Source organism: Wolffia australiana, chromosome 8, assembly GCF_029677425.1.
Source record: "Wolffia australiana isolate 7733 chromosome 8, ASM2967742v1".
In the NCBI taxonomy this organism is placed as follows: Eukaryota; Viridiplantae; Streptophyta; class Magnoliopsida; order Alismatales; family Araceae; genus Wolffia; species Wolffia australiana.
Genome location: NC_135842.1, coordinates 16,428,097 through 16,443,904, shown reverse-complemented (window position 1 = coordinate 16,443,904; position 15,808 = coordinate 16,428,097). Strand labels below are relative to the sequence as shown.

At 42.5% G+C, this 15,808-nt stretch overlaps 1 long non-coding RNA gene across 1 annotated transcript; it reads right to left on the bottom strand.

Moving 5' to 3' along the window:
- Window positions 1-14,594: 14,594 nt before the first annotated feature.
- Window positions 14,595-15,407, bottom strand: LOC144707060 (uncharacterized). Its single transcript, XR_013582395.1, has 2 exons — window positions 15,147-15,407; window positions 14,595-15,082 (listed from the first exon to the last, which is right to left on the bottom strand). It is a non-coding gene; the product is annotated as an uncharacterized LOC144707060 (long non-coding RNA).
- Window positions 15,408-15,808: the final 401 nt, after the last annotated feature.

The following is a 15,808-nucleotide window of genomic DNA, read 5'->3' as shown; positions in this document are numbered from 1 at the left end:
GAAAAAGAGAAAGAAAAACCGGGAGGAAAACAGAGAGCGAGAGAAAAAATTGACCGAGAGAGAAAAGCGAGAGGGATATTGATGGAGAGGAGAAAAAGAGAGAAACTGTGAGAGAGATAGAGAATGAGAGAGAAACTTCTAGATTCATCTTGTGTTCCCTCTCTTTCTTTCTCTCCTTCTGCTTCACTCGCTCTCTCTCGGGCTCTCTTTCTCTTTGTCATGGTCGTTCCCTCAGGGTTTCACCGCGAGGGAGAGAGATAGCAAGCGAGACGGGAGCGAGAAAAAGAGAGAGAGTGCAAGAGGAAGATTGACCGCAAGGGAGAGAGAGTAAGCAAAACACAGAGAGGGAAAAAGAGTAACACAGAGAGCAAGAGAAAGATTGAGTGAGAGAGAGAAAAAGAGAGACAGAAAGCGAGAGAAAGATTGACCGAGAGACAGGGCGAAAGAGAGACCGAGAGAGAGAGAAAGAGAGAAAGAAAGAAAGCGAGATACAGCAAAAGAGACCAAAGGAGAGAAAGAGGGAGAGAGCGAAAGCGAGAGAGGAGAGAGGAGAGAGAGAGAGAGAGAGAGAGTGAGAGTAAGGGAGACCGAAAGAGGAAAAAAGAGATACCGAGAAAGAGGGAAAGAGCGAAAGAGAGAAAGCGAGAAGGAGAGACAGACTGAGCAAGACCGAGAGGGAGATTGACCGAGAGAGACAAACAGAGAGAGAGCGAAAGGAAGTTTTACCGCGAGGGAGAGAGTACGCGAGACCGAGAGAGAGATAACAGGAGAGAGCGCGAGAGGAAGATTGACCGACAGAGCGGAAAAGAGAAAGACAGAGAGCGAGAGAAAGGTTGACTGAGACACAGGATGAAAGAGAGACCGAGAGCGATAGAAAGAGAGAAGAAAGAAAGCGAGATACAGCAAGAGAGACAGAGAGAGAGAGAGAGAGAGAGAGCAAGAAAAAGATAGAACAAGAGAGAACAAGAAAGCGAGAGAACAAGAGAGAGCAAAAAAAAGAACAAGAGAGAACAAGAAAGAGAGATAACACGAGAGAGAGAGATCATGAGAAGGAGAGGAAGGCACGTGTGAGAGAGATAAACCATTAGAAAGAGGGGATATATACGCACCTGCCATGTACGAGACCAAGGCGTCATTCCCCTAGCTGAGTGTTGGCTGCACTACCACTGGAGGGTAGTTCATACCTCGCAGGGCCACTGCTGAGATCGCGTTCGTTGTTGAATCTGAATCCCTCATCAAAAGATCTATGATATAAGGCCACAATATCTCCCCATAGACTTCTCAAGTGGCGGGTTTGAAAATTTTGCACGAGATGAAAGAACCATTGGATCATCTTGCGCATCACCTTGGGTAAGAAACATAAAATGCTTTAAACCAATCTCTAATCAATACCCCAGGCTCAGGACCAAAGAGAGGGGTCAAGAAAGACGCAGAAAAGGACAGAGAGAGAGAGCGAAAGAGAGACAAAGACCCCAACAGAGAGACACATCGAGAAAGAAAGGTACCGATGAAGGCAGCATTTATCCTGGTGATGGGAATGTCAATCAGAGGAAAGATTGCCAGAAATACCGAACTGAACCACTTTGTTTTAAGTTTGTTTTTTGAGGAAAAAACTGGACCCTTCGATCATGCCGAACGGTTCTGTTCACTCCAATTGGGCCACGCGGAACGAAGGGGTAAAGGTTGTTTTCCCCTCGAACGGTTATACATATGTCCTTTTAACGTTCGTTAAAATGTATGCATATGAAAAGACACAACGGAAGTTTTAGTTTCTTGTTCGTTCTTTGATCCGTCTATCTCCTTTGACTCTTCAGGAGCTAACAACCGAGCGAGAGAAAGATTGCCACAGCGAGACAAAGTAAACAGAGAGAGAAAGAGGACAAGACAGAGAGAGCGAGAGATGAATTGACACAGAGAAAGAGGAAAAGACAGTGGGACAAATTAAGCGAGACTAGGAGCGAAATAGAGAAACACCTAGAGCGAGAAAGATTGAAAGAAAGAGAAAGAGAGCGAGAGATGGATTGACGCAGAGAGAAAGAGGAATAGACAGCGAGACAAATTAAGCGAGACTATGAGCGAAATAGAGAAACACGTAGAGCGAGAGAGATTGAAAGAAAGAGAAAGAGAGCGAGAGAAAGATTCACCAAGAGAGAGAAGGAGAGAAAGAGCGAGATGAAGATTCATCAAGAGGGAAAGAGAGAGAGAGCGAGAGGAAGACTGACCGAGAGAGATAGGAAGAGAGAGAGCATGAGAACGAAAGAAAAATATACTGAATGAGTGGATAACAGATAAGGTGAGAGAGAGAGATAGAGAACGAGAAGGAGAAGGGGAGCGAGACCGTGCGAAAGAGAGAAGAAGATCACGAATGAGAAGAAGACAGAGAGATTGAGTGAGTAAGTGAGGCAGAGGGAGAGGCGAGAGAGAGAACCCAATAAGTTCTCGAGATGGCTAGTACTCTCCAGAACCAGCCGAGACGACGGAGGTGGGGATATCTCCTTGTGTCTCAAATCTCACAGAGACAGTAGTAAACTATCTACCTACCAGAGAAAGATGGATTTGCTATACAAAGAAAGATTTTGCACGAAATAAAAGAACCATCTCCACCTTTTCCCGACCTTGCGTAAGAAAAAACAAATGTTTTAAACCACTCTAATTCAAACCTCCCTTTCAGATAAAAAGATCTAGAAAGACACATCAAAATAGAGCGAGAGCGAGAGAGAGAGAGAGGAAAGAAACCGAGGGAACGAGATAAAAAACAGACCGATAGAGGGAAAGACAGCGACAGCGAGAAGTGATAGATCAAAAACAAAAACGTACCTTCCATTTGAGTCTCCTTTGACTTTTTCTTGAGGGTGGAGGGTCCTTCTTCATCCTTCACCGAGGAGCTTCTTCCTCGAGGACGATGGCACCTTGGGGACTCCTCTCGATGGTGGACCAAGGGGAACCAAAAACCCCTTAAAAAGAATCCCAATGGGATTCGAAAGGGTGGCAGTTGCAAGCCCCTCCATCACGGGCTTGCAACCGCCGGTATACCAAAGGTTGCAACCGTTAAGAAAACAACGGTTGTAGCCCACTTTAATGGAGGAATTCCAACAATCTCCCACCTGGGCTACACATCTTGACTTTCCATATTTAATGAGCTCAAACGGCTACTATTTCTCAAGGTACAAATATTCATCTCGTCCATCAACATATTTACCATAGGACTGAACAGCTTTCATCACATTATTGCGCAATTAAGCCACCACAATCACTAATGCTATAATGTAGCATGACATAGATTAAATTTTATACGAGTCCCACTTTATGGAGATCTTATAAACAAAATGGATAAAAGAAACTTTAGTTCTGCAGAAAATGTATACATGTCCACATTAAGAACATTTCACACAAACTCCCACTTAAACTCACTATTCTTCCCAATGAAGAATGCCCATGTGAGTGGTATGCTCCATAAATACTTTAGGCAATACAACTTTCGTAAGCGGATCCGCAATCATTGAGTTTGTTCCAATATGCTGTGTGGACAATTCTCCATTTTGTATTCTTTCCTTGACAATCAAGTACTTGATGTCTATATGCTTAGACTCTGTCAAGCTCCTATTGTTGTTGGAGAACAGAACGGCTGATTTATTGTCACAAAATATCTTCAATGGTCTTTCGACACGATCTAGAATTCGAAGCCCCGTGACAAAATTCTTCAATCATACTCCATGATTAGATGCCTCATACATAGCAATATATTCCGCGGCCATACTGGATGAAGTTACAAATGGTTGCTTTGCACTCCTCCATGAAATGGCTCCTCCAGCCAACAGAAATATATAACCTGATATGGATCTTCTTGAATCTTGGCATCCAGCAAAGTCAGAATCAGAATATCCAATGATCTCCAATTGATCTGACCTTTTATATGTGAGCATGAAATCCTTAGTTCTCTGTAAATAGCGCATGACTTTCTTGGCCGCTATCCAGTGATCCATTCGTGGATTGTTCAAATATCTTCCAAGCACTCCAAGTATATACGCAATATCCGGACGCATACAAACATGGGCATACATCATACTTCCGATAGCTGATGCATAAGGAATAGTATGCATCGCTTTTACCTCCTGATTATTTTTAGGGCATTGACCGAGACAAAATTTGACTCCTCTTGATACAAGGGTATTTCATGGTTTGCAATTTTGCATGTTAAACCTCTTAAGGATTTTATCAATATAGGCCTTTTATGATAACCCTATAATATTTTGAGTCTGATCTCGATATATCTCTATGCCTAAGACAAACGAAGCTTCACCGAGATCTTTCATCTCAAAATTCCTTGACAGGAATGATTTGGTTTCACTCAATAATCCCATATCGTTACATGCAAGCAAAATATCATCCACATACAAAACTAAAAATATGTATCTACTCCCATACGAAATGATAACCTTATGAAATTTGTGATACCATTGAAGAGAAGCTTGCTTGAGTCCATAAATAGATTTCCTTAATTTGCAAACCAAATTATTTGAATCTTTGGACTCAAAATACTCTGGTTGCTTCATGTATATCGTTTCCTCAATGTCTCCATTGAGAAAAACAGTCTTTACATCCATTTGATGAAGCTCAAGATTGTAATGTGCAACTAGTGCCATTATTATTCTAAAAGAGTCTTTTGAAGAAACTGGAGCAAAAGTCTCTTTGTAATCAATACCTTCCCTTTGAGTAAATCCTTTGGCTACAAGACGTGCTTTATGTCTCTCCTTGTTACCCCTTGAATCCCTCTTGGTCTTGAATATCCATTTACAATCTATGGATTTTGTACCTTCAGGTAATGGAACAAGTTCCCAAACGCCATGATCATGCATGGATTTGATCTCTTCCTTGATGGCATCAATCCACTTTTGAGAATCTGAGCTTTCCATGGCTTGACGGAAGGTGATTGGGTCATCTTCCTCGATGCTCATGTCTACTTCATGCTCTTGAAAATACACAAAGTAATCTCCTAAGTGGTATTGATTCTTGAGGTTGTTGAGTTTGAATTTCAGGTTAGAGGATTCTTGATTATCATCTTGTACTTGAATTATTGTTTCAACAATGTCAAGTGGTTTTTCTTTATCTTAAACATTGTTGTAAACAATAGGAGGCATTGTTAAACAATCCTCTTCAAAGACAATAGGTCTAACCTTATCTCCCCCCACAAACTCATCATCCTCAAAAAATATAGCATTACCCGTCTCAAAAACAGTTCGAGTTGTAGGATCATAAAATTTGTATCCCCTAGATCGTTCAGAGTATCCAACAAAATGGCAGCTTAATGTCCTAGAGTCAAGTTTCCTTTAATTAGGCTTATAAGGTCTTGCCTCTGCACGACAACCCCAGACACGTAAATGCTTTAGACTAGGTCTTTTGCCCGTCCAAAGCTCATAAGGGGTTTTTTCTGTTGCCTTTGTTGGCACTCTATTTTTCAAATAAACTATTGACTTTAGTGCTTCACCCCATAATGGTTCAGGTAAAGAAGTCTGACTCATCATGCTTCTTACCATATCCTTGAGTGTACGATTTCGTCTCTCGGCAACACCATTCATGCTAGGAGATCCTGGCATAGTGTATTGAGGGACTATTCCACACTCCTCCAAAAATTTAGCAAAAGGTCCTAGACGTTGTTTGCCCGATCCATCATTTCTGCCGTAATATTCTCCACCACGGTTAGATCGAATGGCCTTAATCCTTTTGTTGAGTTGATTTTGAACTTCAACCTTAAAGTTTTTGAACACGTCAATGGCTTGAGATTTCTCATGAATGAGATACAAGTAACCATATCGAGAATAATCATCAATGAAAGTGATAAAATACTGTTGGCCATTCCAAGATGGTATAGGAAATGGACCACAAATATCAGTATGAATCAATTCCAAGACGTCAGAAGCTCGATATGAACCAGATTTTCTAATGTTTGTCCGTTTCCTTTAATGCATTTGACACAGGTGTCAAAATCCTTAAAATCTAGATAATCAAGAATTCCATCTGACACAAGCCTTTCAATTCTCTTTGAGAAATGTGGCCTAACCTTTGTGCCAGAAGAACGATGAAATCTCGTTACCTAACTTTTGTTTTGTACCTACCGTGCTTAATTGGAAGGAATATTCAAGAGACTTTAGTGTCAACCAAATACAAGTTATCATAAGCACCTAAATTTCCTGTACCTATAAATACAGAATCCTTATGAATCCAAATTTTCCATCCCCAAATGAACAATTATAACCAGATTTGTCCAATACCGAAACGGATATTAAGTTACGTCCAAAAGATGGCACAACAAAGGTCTGACATAAAAGCAAATGATAACCAGTTTTAATAATGACTTTAAAGACTCCAACGGCTTCAACCTCCTTCGCTTTCCCCTCACCTTGATAGATGAACTTTTCACCTTCATTCGGTTTATGGGATGAGGCAGCCCTGCAAGGATACACTCACATGAGTAGTGGCTCCGGAATCTACCCACCAAGTGTACCTTGGTACAGAAGCTAAGTTAACTTCCGAACAAACATAAGAAAGAAAAATACCTTTCTTCTTGAACCATTCAATGCCTTTGGCACAGTCTTTCTTCATGTGTCCACCTTTCTTGCAAAAGAAGCAACACACCTCCTTATGCAGCTTCTTTTAGGTGGAACGCCAGCAATTTGTTTGCCCTTCCTTTTTCCTTTATCCTTAGACTTGTCAGAAGAAGCAACAGTAAGATGAGCACTTTCGCATTGTTCTGACTTTAGTCTCTCTTCCTCTTGCACACAATACGAGATGAGCTCATTCAAGGACCATGGATCCTTTTGACAATTATAGCTCACCTTGAATTGACTGAATTGCGGTGGAAGAGAGTTTAAAGCCATGTAAACAATGGATTCCTCCGGAAGTTCCAAGTTTAATCCATTTAATTTGGAACGTATATGAGACATTTCCATAATGTACTCTCTTATATTGCCTTTTCCTGTATACTTCATATTTGTAAGGTGATTCATGAGAGTACTGATCTCAGCTCTATCTTCTTTATGATACCGTTTCTCAATTTCCTGAATGAGAATTTTGGCATCAGTTTCCTCTTCCGCTAAGGTGTCCCTTAGGGATTCAGGAATGGTGCACTTGATTACCATTAAGCACATCCTATTGGACCTTTCCCATGTTTCATGGGCCTTATTTTCTTCGGAGAAGAAGATTCCTTTATGGTCGGTGGTTGTGCGTTCCGGAGGGCATAATCAAGATCCGAAACACCCAAGTAAAATGATAAGAATTCCTTCCATTTCTTAAAATTTGCACCACTTAACATAGGAATGGAATTCGAATTCGTGCAAATATCAGAAGTTTTCGAGCCTAAATACAAAGAAGAAAATAACTCACATAAGAACGTAATCGAAATTTACGTCGACACCAAATAGTGAAATTTGGCACAAGCGATCAAATGCAACATTAATTTCATCTTTCGATGATAATCAACTTGCGAGCGATCCACTTTGTAAGATAGTTAAATTTAGACAATCACCAATAATCATGGGTAAGACCTCCTTTGGGATGACTTATCATGATCATTTATTCCTAATGATTGTTAAATTTTCTATCATGAACAGGGCTTACATTCGGCCAAGCACTCATTTTCCTTTGGGCCAATAAGTCCTTGCATGAACAGTATCATTTCCTTATCTTAGTATTTCAAGAAATAACTAAGGTTGATATAGCCATCACATTGCACTAAAATACTAGATCCATTACAAATTTTAGAGACCTAGTTGCAATAAATTCTGCCAAATATTTCTCTCCTTTGGGTTAGAGATATTTGCATGAATTAAAAAAATGACCTTAAATCTTTCATAAATAAAATAACAAGGATGTTATTTTAACATAATTTAAATAAAATAAAATATTATTTTTTGGAAATATTTCAATGTAATGAAATGAAATAAAATGTTGCACTCAACCTTTTATATGCCCATCGAAATTCTAGTGGGCCACTATTATAAGGCCCATATGAGCATTAAAAAAAAATGTCCTCTAAATTTCCAAAAAATAAAATAAAAAAATTAATTTTTTTTGGGATGCCCTTGAAGATGAACTTATGCCCTTTTATGAAGCCCAATGTGCATTAACCCAATGGGCCTACCTTAATGGGCTACCTTAAGAGGGGGAGGGGGTGGGGACATTTTCTATCATACATAAGAGTAATTTTCGGCCCTTTTTTTTTTTTTTTAAATGATCCCACGACCTCCCACTCCCAGACTCCCCCCCAAAGTCAACTTGACCAACCCAGCCACTAAAAAAGATACTTTTGTTTAATATAAATCATAATAGCCTTCATCTTCCCCAAAAAAAAAACTCCGAAAACTGAATGCGGAAACGGATTTTGGAGATCCAAATGACGAAGATCATCACTCTTGTGATCGATTTTACGATCTATCATGCTCTGATACCACTTGATAGATCAAAAACAAAAATGTACCTTCCATTTGAGTCTCCTTTGACTTTTTCTTGAGGGTGGAGGGTCCTTCTTGATCCTTCACCGAGGAGCTTCTTGTTGAGGAAGGAGTTCCAAACTCGGCTCCCGACGATGACCCAAGTTAGGACCTAAGTAAGATTAGTTAGTAAAATGAATCTATACTCTATATGCTCGTTAGAGGTTTAGAAGATAGGGTCCAATATAAGTTCAAACATAGTTAGGATTCAACATAGTTAGGACACACAATGGACGGCCAGGATTAGATTTGAAAGGATTATAACAGTCAAGATTATAACCGTTATACATAATGGGTCCACGGCACCGATCGACGGCTACGATCGGTGCACCCATCTCATTATAACGGCACAGATTTAATCTAAACAAACGTTGTTTGAAAGTACACCGATACCGAATCAACGGTCACGATCGGTGCACCCATCTCATTATAACGGCACAGATATAATCTAAACAAACGTTGTTTGAAAGTACACCGATACCGAATCAACGGTCACGATCGGTGCACTCATTCTATTACAACGGACTAGATTAAATCTGTTCTTTTAAAAGAATATATCCATTGTAAACTGTTACAACGGATATATCTACATAAACGGTAACTTCTAATTCTAGACAATACGACTATTATAAGAATACAACAAATTGTAACTCAACGCACGGGGAAATACAACGATCATAAGGCCATTGCCTGTGTCCTCTCTTTCTTCTTCTTCTCTCTTCTTTACTTCTTCTTCTTCTTCTTGCTACCGTCAAGAATCAAGATTCTCAACACTTCTTCCTCGAGGACGATGGCACCTTGGGGACTCCTCTCGATGGTGGACCAAGGGGACCCGAAAACCCCTTAAAAAGAATCCCAATGGGATTCGAAAGGGTGGCAGTTGCAGGCCCCTCCATCAAGGGCTTGCAACCGCGCGGTATACCAAAGGTTGCAACCGTTAAGAAAACAACGGTTGTAGCCCACTTTAATGGAGGAATTCCAACAAGAGGAGGTAAACTTAAGAACGAGAAAAGAGAGGAAGAGAGAAAGATTGAGCGATAGAGAGGGAGAAAAAGAGAGAAAGATTGAGCGAGAGAGGGGGAGAAAAATAGACAGAGACAGGGAGAGCAAGTAAACCGAGAGAGAAAGAGAGAGAGCAAGCGAGACCGAGAGAGAGAAAGAGAGATACCGAGAGTGTGAAAGTGCCAGAGAGCAATAAAAGGATTGATCGATAGAGGGAGAAAGAGAGACGGAGAGAGAGAAAGAAAGCGAGCGAGAGAAAGAATAACCGCGAGAGAGGGAGAAAGACAGACCGAGAGGGGGGAAATAAGAGAGAATTATTGACTGAGAGAGAGGGAGAAAGACAGACCGAGAGCGTGAGAAAAAGGGAGAAAGATTGAGGGAGAGAGAGGGAGAGAAAGAGACAGCGAAAGGAAGAGAGCGAGAGGGAGACAGAGCGAGAGAGAGAAAGAGGGAAAGGGAGAGAGCGAAAGAAAGACTGACCGAGAGAGAGAAAGAGGGAAAGGGAGAGAGCGAAAGGGAGACTGACCGAGAGAGAGAAAGAGGGAAAGGGAGAGACCGAAAGGAAGACTGACCGAGAGAGAGAGAGGAAAAGGGAGAGACCGAAAGGAAGACTGACCGAGAGAGAGAAAGAGGGAAAGGGAGAGAGCGAAAAGGAGACTGACCGAGAGAGAGAAAGTACGCGAGACTGAGAGAGAGAAAGAGAGACAGCGAGACAAAGATAGACCCTTAGAAAGCGAGAAAGAGAGGCTGAGAGAGAGAGAGAGAGAGAGAGTAAGCGAGACCTACAGAGACAAAGAGATAAAAGTAAGAGGAGTGACCGAGAGAGAGGGAGAACGAGAGATCGAGAGAGAAAGAAAGAGAGAGAGATAGAGCAACAGAGTCAGAAAGAGAGACAGAGATGAAGAGCGAGAGAGCAAGAGAAAGAAAGAGATAGAAAGAGAGAACGAGCGAGATAGCAAAAGAAAGAGAGAGAGAGCGAAAGAAGATGAGAAAAAGAGAAGGAGAGCGGAGTGAGAGAGAGAGAGACAGAGAGAAAGATAGACATAGAGAGAGGGAAAAAGAGAGGCCGAGAGAGAGAGAGAGTCAGCGAGACCGAGAGAGACAGAGTCAGCGAGACTGAGAGAGACAAAGAGGGAAAAACGAGAGAAAGCGAGAAAGAGGGACCGAGAGAGAGCGAGAAAGAAAGATCGAGAGAGATAAAGAGAGAGAGACAGAGAATGAGCAATAGAGACCGATAGAAAGAAAGAGAGAAAGAACGAGATAGTAAGAGAAAGAGAGAGCGAAAGAACATGAGAAAGAAAGGAGAGCGGAGTGTATGAAAGACAGAGAGGGCATCAGAAAGAACGAGAAAGAGAGACAGAGAGAGAAAGAGAGAGAGAGGGAGAGGGAGAGAAGAGAAAGAGCGACACAGAGTGTCACACCGAGGAAGATAACGGTAAAGAGGGAGTGCGCGCGATTTAGCGAGAGAGGGGAGCGCGGAAGAGAAATGGCGAGCGATAGAGAAAGAGGGAAAATGCCAAACTGAGAGAGAGAGAGAGAGAGAGAGAGCTAGTGCGAAAAAGAAAGACATACGGCATTAGTGAAGGAGAGAAAGATTGCGTTACTGAGAGAGAGAGAGCCGGAGAGAAACAACAGTAGAAAGACAGGGAGAACGTGATACAGAAAACGACTAATGAAGAGACAAGATTGAGCGAGGGAATGCGTGGGTGAGAAAGAATAAATAAGCAAAAAGGAGAAAGACAGACCGAGAGAGGGAGAAAAAGACAGACTCTTCTGGCATTCTCTCGAACTGCTCTCGGATCCTCGATAGAGCTACCCCGTGACCTCAATTTTTCTACTCTAAAACATAGATAAAAATACATAAAATTGTCTGTCAATCGTATATAGAAGGATCGACAGAATATGTAGAAGGATCTATTAATCGTACAAAAAATACCCATCTATTTATATCTGTTTTCTGGCATTTTGTCCAGTAACTCTCATGCATTCGACTAAATCACCCCTTTAACTCGCCGAGTTGATCCTTAAAATATATAAAAGTAGGACCTAGAAGGGCCGAGACGAGGTCCACGGGAATATGACCCGAGCAGTGTCCCAGTCCTTTGACGGCCACGGTAAGGATATTAAACCTTTTCTTTTCTCATTTGATTTTTCCTCAACCGTTGACGACTCTCTATCTTTCTCTTCACTTTTTCGTTCATTTCTCTCTGCGCGAATCCGTATCCTTGGCCGGATCTTCTTCTTCTGTACTAAAGTTCTCTCTTAGCCAAGTCTCGGACGATTAGAGGTTGTCATAGACTGGCGCTTGTTTTTGTAGACAAATCCATCCCTATCTCACCCGTGGGCTTAAAGCATAACACGTTTGAATGTATTTATGTTAACTCTAAGACACAAGGAGATATCGTCCCTGTGTCTCCACGGAATTTTGAGTGTACGAGAGATTTCGATAATCTTCTTGCGTCCTCTCTCTCTCTCTCTCTCTTTCTTTCTCGGCATCTCTTCCTCTCTCATTCACTCCGCTCTCTCTTTCTATTTCTCTCTCATTCACTTGGCTCTCTCTTCCTCTTTCTCTCTTTCTCCCTCTCTGTCGGTCAATCTTTTTCCCCCTTTTCTCTCTCTCTATCTCTCGGGCTGGCTTACTCTCTCTCTCTCTGGGCCTATCTTTTTCCTCTCTGTCTAGGTCTATCTTTCTCTCTATATATTTTTCTGATGCTTTCCTTCTCTGTCCCTCTTTCTCTTGCCCAGTCGAACGTCTCAGGTACGCGAGTGGTGTCCAAGGTTGGCAGGGGTCTTTGGACTGAAGGGACCTCCATTACAAGTGGAGGGTAGCTCACGTAGGAAATGGGATGTGAATCCCCCATCAAAAACTCCATGATTTGAGGCGACAGTATCAGCCGATAGACGTCAAGGATGCCGGGGTTGTCCCGGATGATCTTGAACGATACAGAAGAACCATCTGCGCAAAAGAGAGGCACCTCTCCCACGCGCATTTTCTTAAGTAAGAAACATCAACATTTTTGAATCAGTCACCACCTTGACCAAGAGATAGAATAAGCGAGAGGATGATTGACCCAGAGGAGAAAATGTGAAAGAAAAACCGCGAGAGAAACAGGGAGCGAGAGAAAAAGTTGATCGCGAGAGAGAAAAGCGAGAGGGAGATTGATGGAGGGGAGAAAAAGAGAGAACCCGGGAGAGGGACAGAGAATGAGAGAAAAACTTCGAGATTCATCTTGAATTCCCTCTCTTTCTTTCTCTCCATCTGTCTCACTCGCTCTCTCTTCGGCTCTCTTTCTCTCCTTCTGTCTCACTGCTCTCTCTTCGGCTCTCTTTCTCTCCTTCTGTCTCACTCGCTCTCTCTTTGGCTCTCTTTCTCTGTTTCTCGCGGTCTTTCCCTATGGGTCTCTCTTTCTCTCTATTGATATCGCTTCTCTCTCTCGCATCAAATTTTCTCTCACTCTCTGTCTCTCTTGGTGTCTCTCTCTTTTTCTCCTCTCGGTCAATCTTCCTCGAATTGACCGAGGGGGGAAAAAGAGCGAGAGAAACCGGGAGAGAACCAGAGAGTGAGAGAAAGGGTTGACCGCGAGAGGAAGATTGACCAAGAGGAGAAAAATTCAATGAGAAACTGAAAGAGACAGAGAGTCAGAGAAAAATTGATTTATGAGTGAGAGAAGGAGCCTGAGAGAGAGGAAGAGAGAAAGAGAGACCCAGAGGGACAGCGCATGAGAAAGAGAGAAACAGAGTTCGAGGCTCTCTCTCTTCCTACAGGTAAGGAAAACATATATAGTGTTAAACCGTTCACTAACTAAAACCACACTATCTGAATGAGAGAACGGGAAATCCTGGAAGACATAGATAGAGACCAAGAGAGCAGCCGGTAGAGAGAAAGAAAGAGACCGAGAGAAAGGTATCGAAGGAGAGAAAGACAGCAACATCGAGAGGAAGTAAACCGAGAGAAAAAGAGAAAGCGAGCAAGATAGAGTGAGAGGGAGATTAAGCGATAACAAGAGAGAGAAAGAGAGGCATAAAGCGAGAGAAAGAGAGAGAGACCAAGAAAACGATTCTCCGAGAGCGAGAAAGAGAGAAACAGGGAGAACAAGAGACAGATATATGGAAGAGAGAGCAAGAGAAAGATTCAATGAGAGCGAGAAAGAGAGAGATCGAGTGCGAGAAAGATAGAAAGAGTGTGGGAGAAAGAGAGAAAAAGAGAACGAGAGAAAGGTTAGGGGGGCACGGGAGTCCGGGGGAGGAGGCTCTCTCTCTTCTCTCTCACTCTCTTTTCAGCCAATCAGAGGCCAGAAGGGTACACCAATTCCTATTACAGTAGTGTAGATATACATTCGCTCGATCCCAAGATGAAGAAGAAGATGATGTAACGGCTCTATGAGTGTAAGACAGAGAGAGAAAGGGATAAAGCAAGAGCAAGAGAGAGAGGGAGATAGAGAGAGAAAGGGACAGAAAGAGAAAAAGAGAGAGAGATAGAGAGAGAGGAAGGGAAAGTAAGAGAAAGAGAAAGCAAGAGCGAGAGAGAGCGGAAGGGACGGAGAAAGAAAAGAAAGAAAGAGCGAGAGAGTGAGAGAGAGACAGAGAGGAAGGGACAGTAAGAGAAAGAGAGAAAGAGAGAGAGAGAAATAAAGAGCGAGAGAGAGAGAGAGGCAGGGACATTAAGAGAAAGAGAAAAAGAGCGAGAAAGAGAGAGGGAGGGAGAGAGAAAGAGAGAGAAATAGAGAGCAACAGAGAGAAAGAGAGATAGAGAGGAAGGGACAGAAAGTGGAAGACAGAAAGAGCGAGAGAGAGAGTAAGGAAGGGACGGAGAGAGAAAGAGAGAAAGAAAGAACGAGAGAGAGAGATCGGAAGGGACAGAGAGAAATAGAGAAAGGAAGAGCGAGAGTGAGCGAGAGGATGGGACAGATAGAGAGAGAAAGAGGGATAGAAAGATAGAGAAACACAAAGAAAGAGAAAGAGATAGGGAGGGAGAGAGAGAGAGAGAGAGAGAGAGAGAGAGCGAGAGAGGGAGACAGGGAACTAGGAGAGAGAGAGAGACCATTTAAACGCATATAGCCAGTTCTCTTCTCTGCGGAGAAGAGACCATCAGAAGACAATTTACGCTTTTCCCGAGTAAACCTCAATATACATATATGATTTATCAAAGATATTCAATACAGTAAGAAGAATTGGAAAAGTACAAAGAGAAGGGCAATGCCTTCGAATTCCTGCCCGGCTCCTTCTTTCCTGCAAATATCCTCAGCATCTACTCCGGGATTTTCATTCACTTACAAATTTTGATTTCCTTTCCGACCCTTCGTCGCCAGAGTTGCATTCTGGACCACGCTATTTTCTCCAGTTGCCTCCGTAAAAGAATTTGCATCGCAGTTGTTCTGATTCATTGGTAACTTCATTGGGCGTAGTTCTGATTCCTTGCCTTCCCCAGTTTGATCTCGCCATGCACAAATACTTAGCAATTGCTCGCAGTCGGCGTTCTCTCGGTGTATTACTCTCCAGATTCTCCCTCTCCTTCGTGTGGCATCCCATGTGCCCCCGCAAGCCCATCACGCAACTGAAACTCTTGGTGCAAATTCCGCTGCTCTGTGGTCACGCTATTGAAAACGAAAGTCTGTTAGTCTGTGAGTACTGCCGATGTTCTTCGTCAACTATATATACCGCAAACGAAGGGCTTGTATCTCGGTAGAAAAGCGCTTGGTTTGTACTTCGATATTGTCTCTCAGCCTTTGGATTGCTTGTAAGCGAGAGGATGATTGACCGAGAGTAGAAAAAGAGAAAGAATAACCGGGAGAGAAACGGAGAGCGAGAGAAACAATTGACCGTGAGAGAGAAAAGCGAGAGAGAGATTGATGGAGAGGAGAAAAAGATAGACAAACCGTGAGACAGACAGAGAATGGGAGAAAAACTTCGAGATTCATCTTGTGTGTCTGAAACCGCGGGAACAAGATAAAAAACAGACCGAGAGAGGGAAAGACAGCGACAGCGAGAGGAAGTAAACTGAGCGAGAACGAGAAAAGAAAGAAAGAGAGAATGATTGAGCGACCGAGAGGGAGAAAAAGAGAGGATGATTTAGCGAGAGAGGGGAGAAAATAGACAGCGACAGGGAGAGCCAGTAAACCGAGAGAGAACGAGAATAGAGAGAAAGAGAGAGAGCAAGCGAGACCGAGAGAGAGAAAGAGAGATACCTGGAGTCTGAAAGTACGAGAGAGCTGTAAAAGGATTGATCGATAGAGGGATAAAGAGAGACGGAGAGAGAGAAAGAAAGCGAGCGAAAGAAAGAATAACCGAAAGAGAGGGGGAAAGAGAGACGGAGAGAGAGA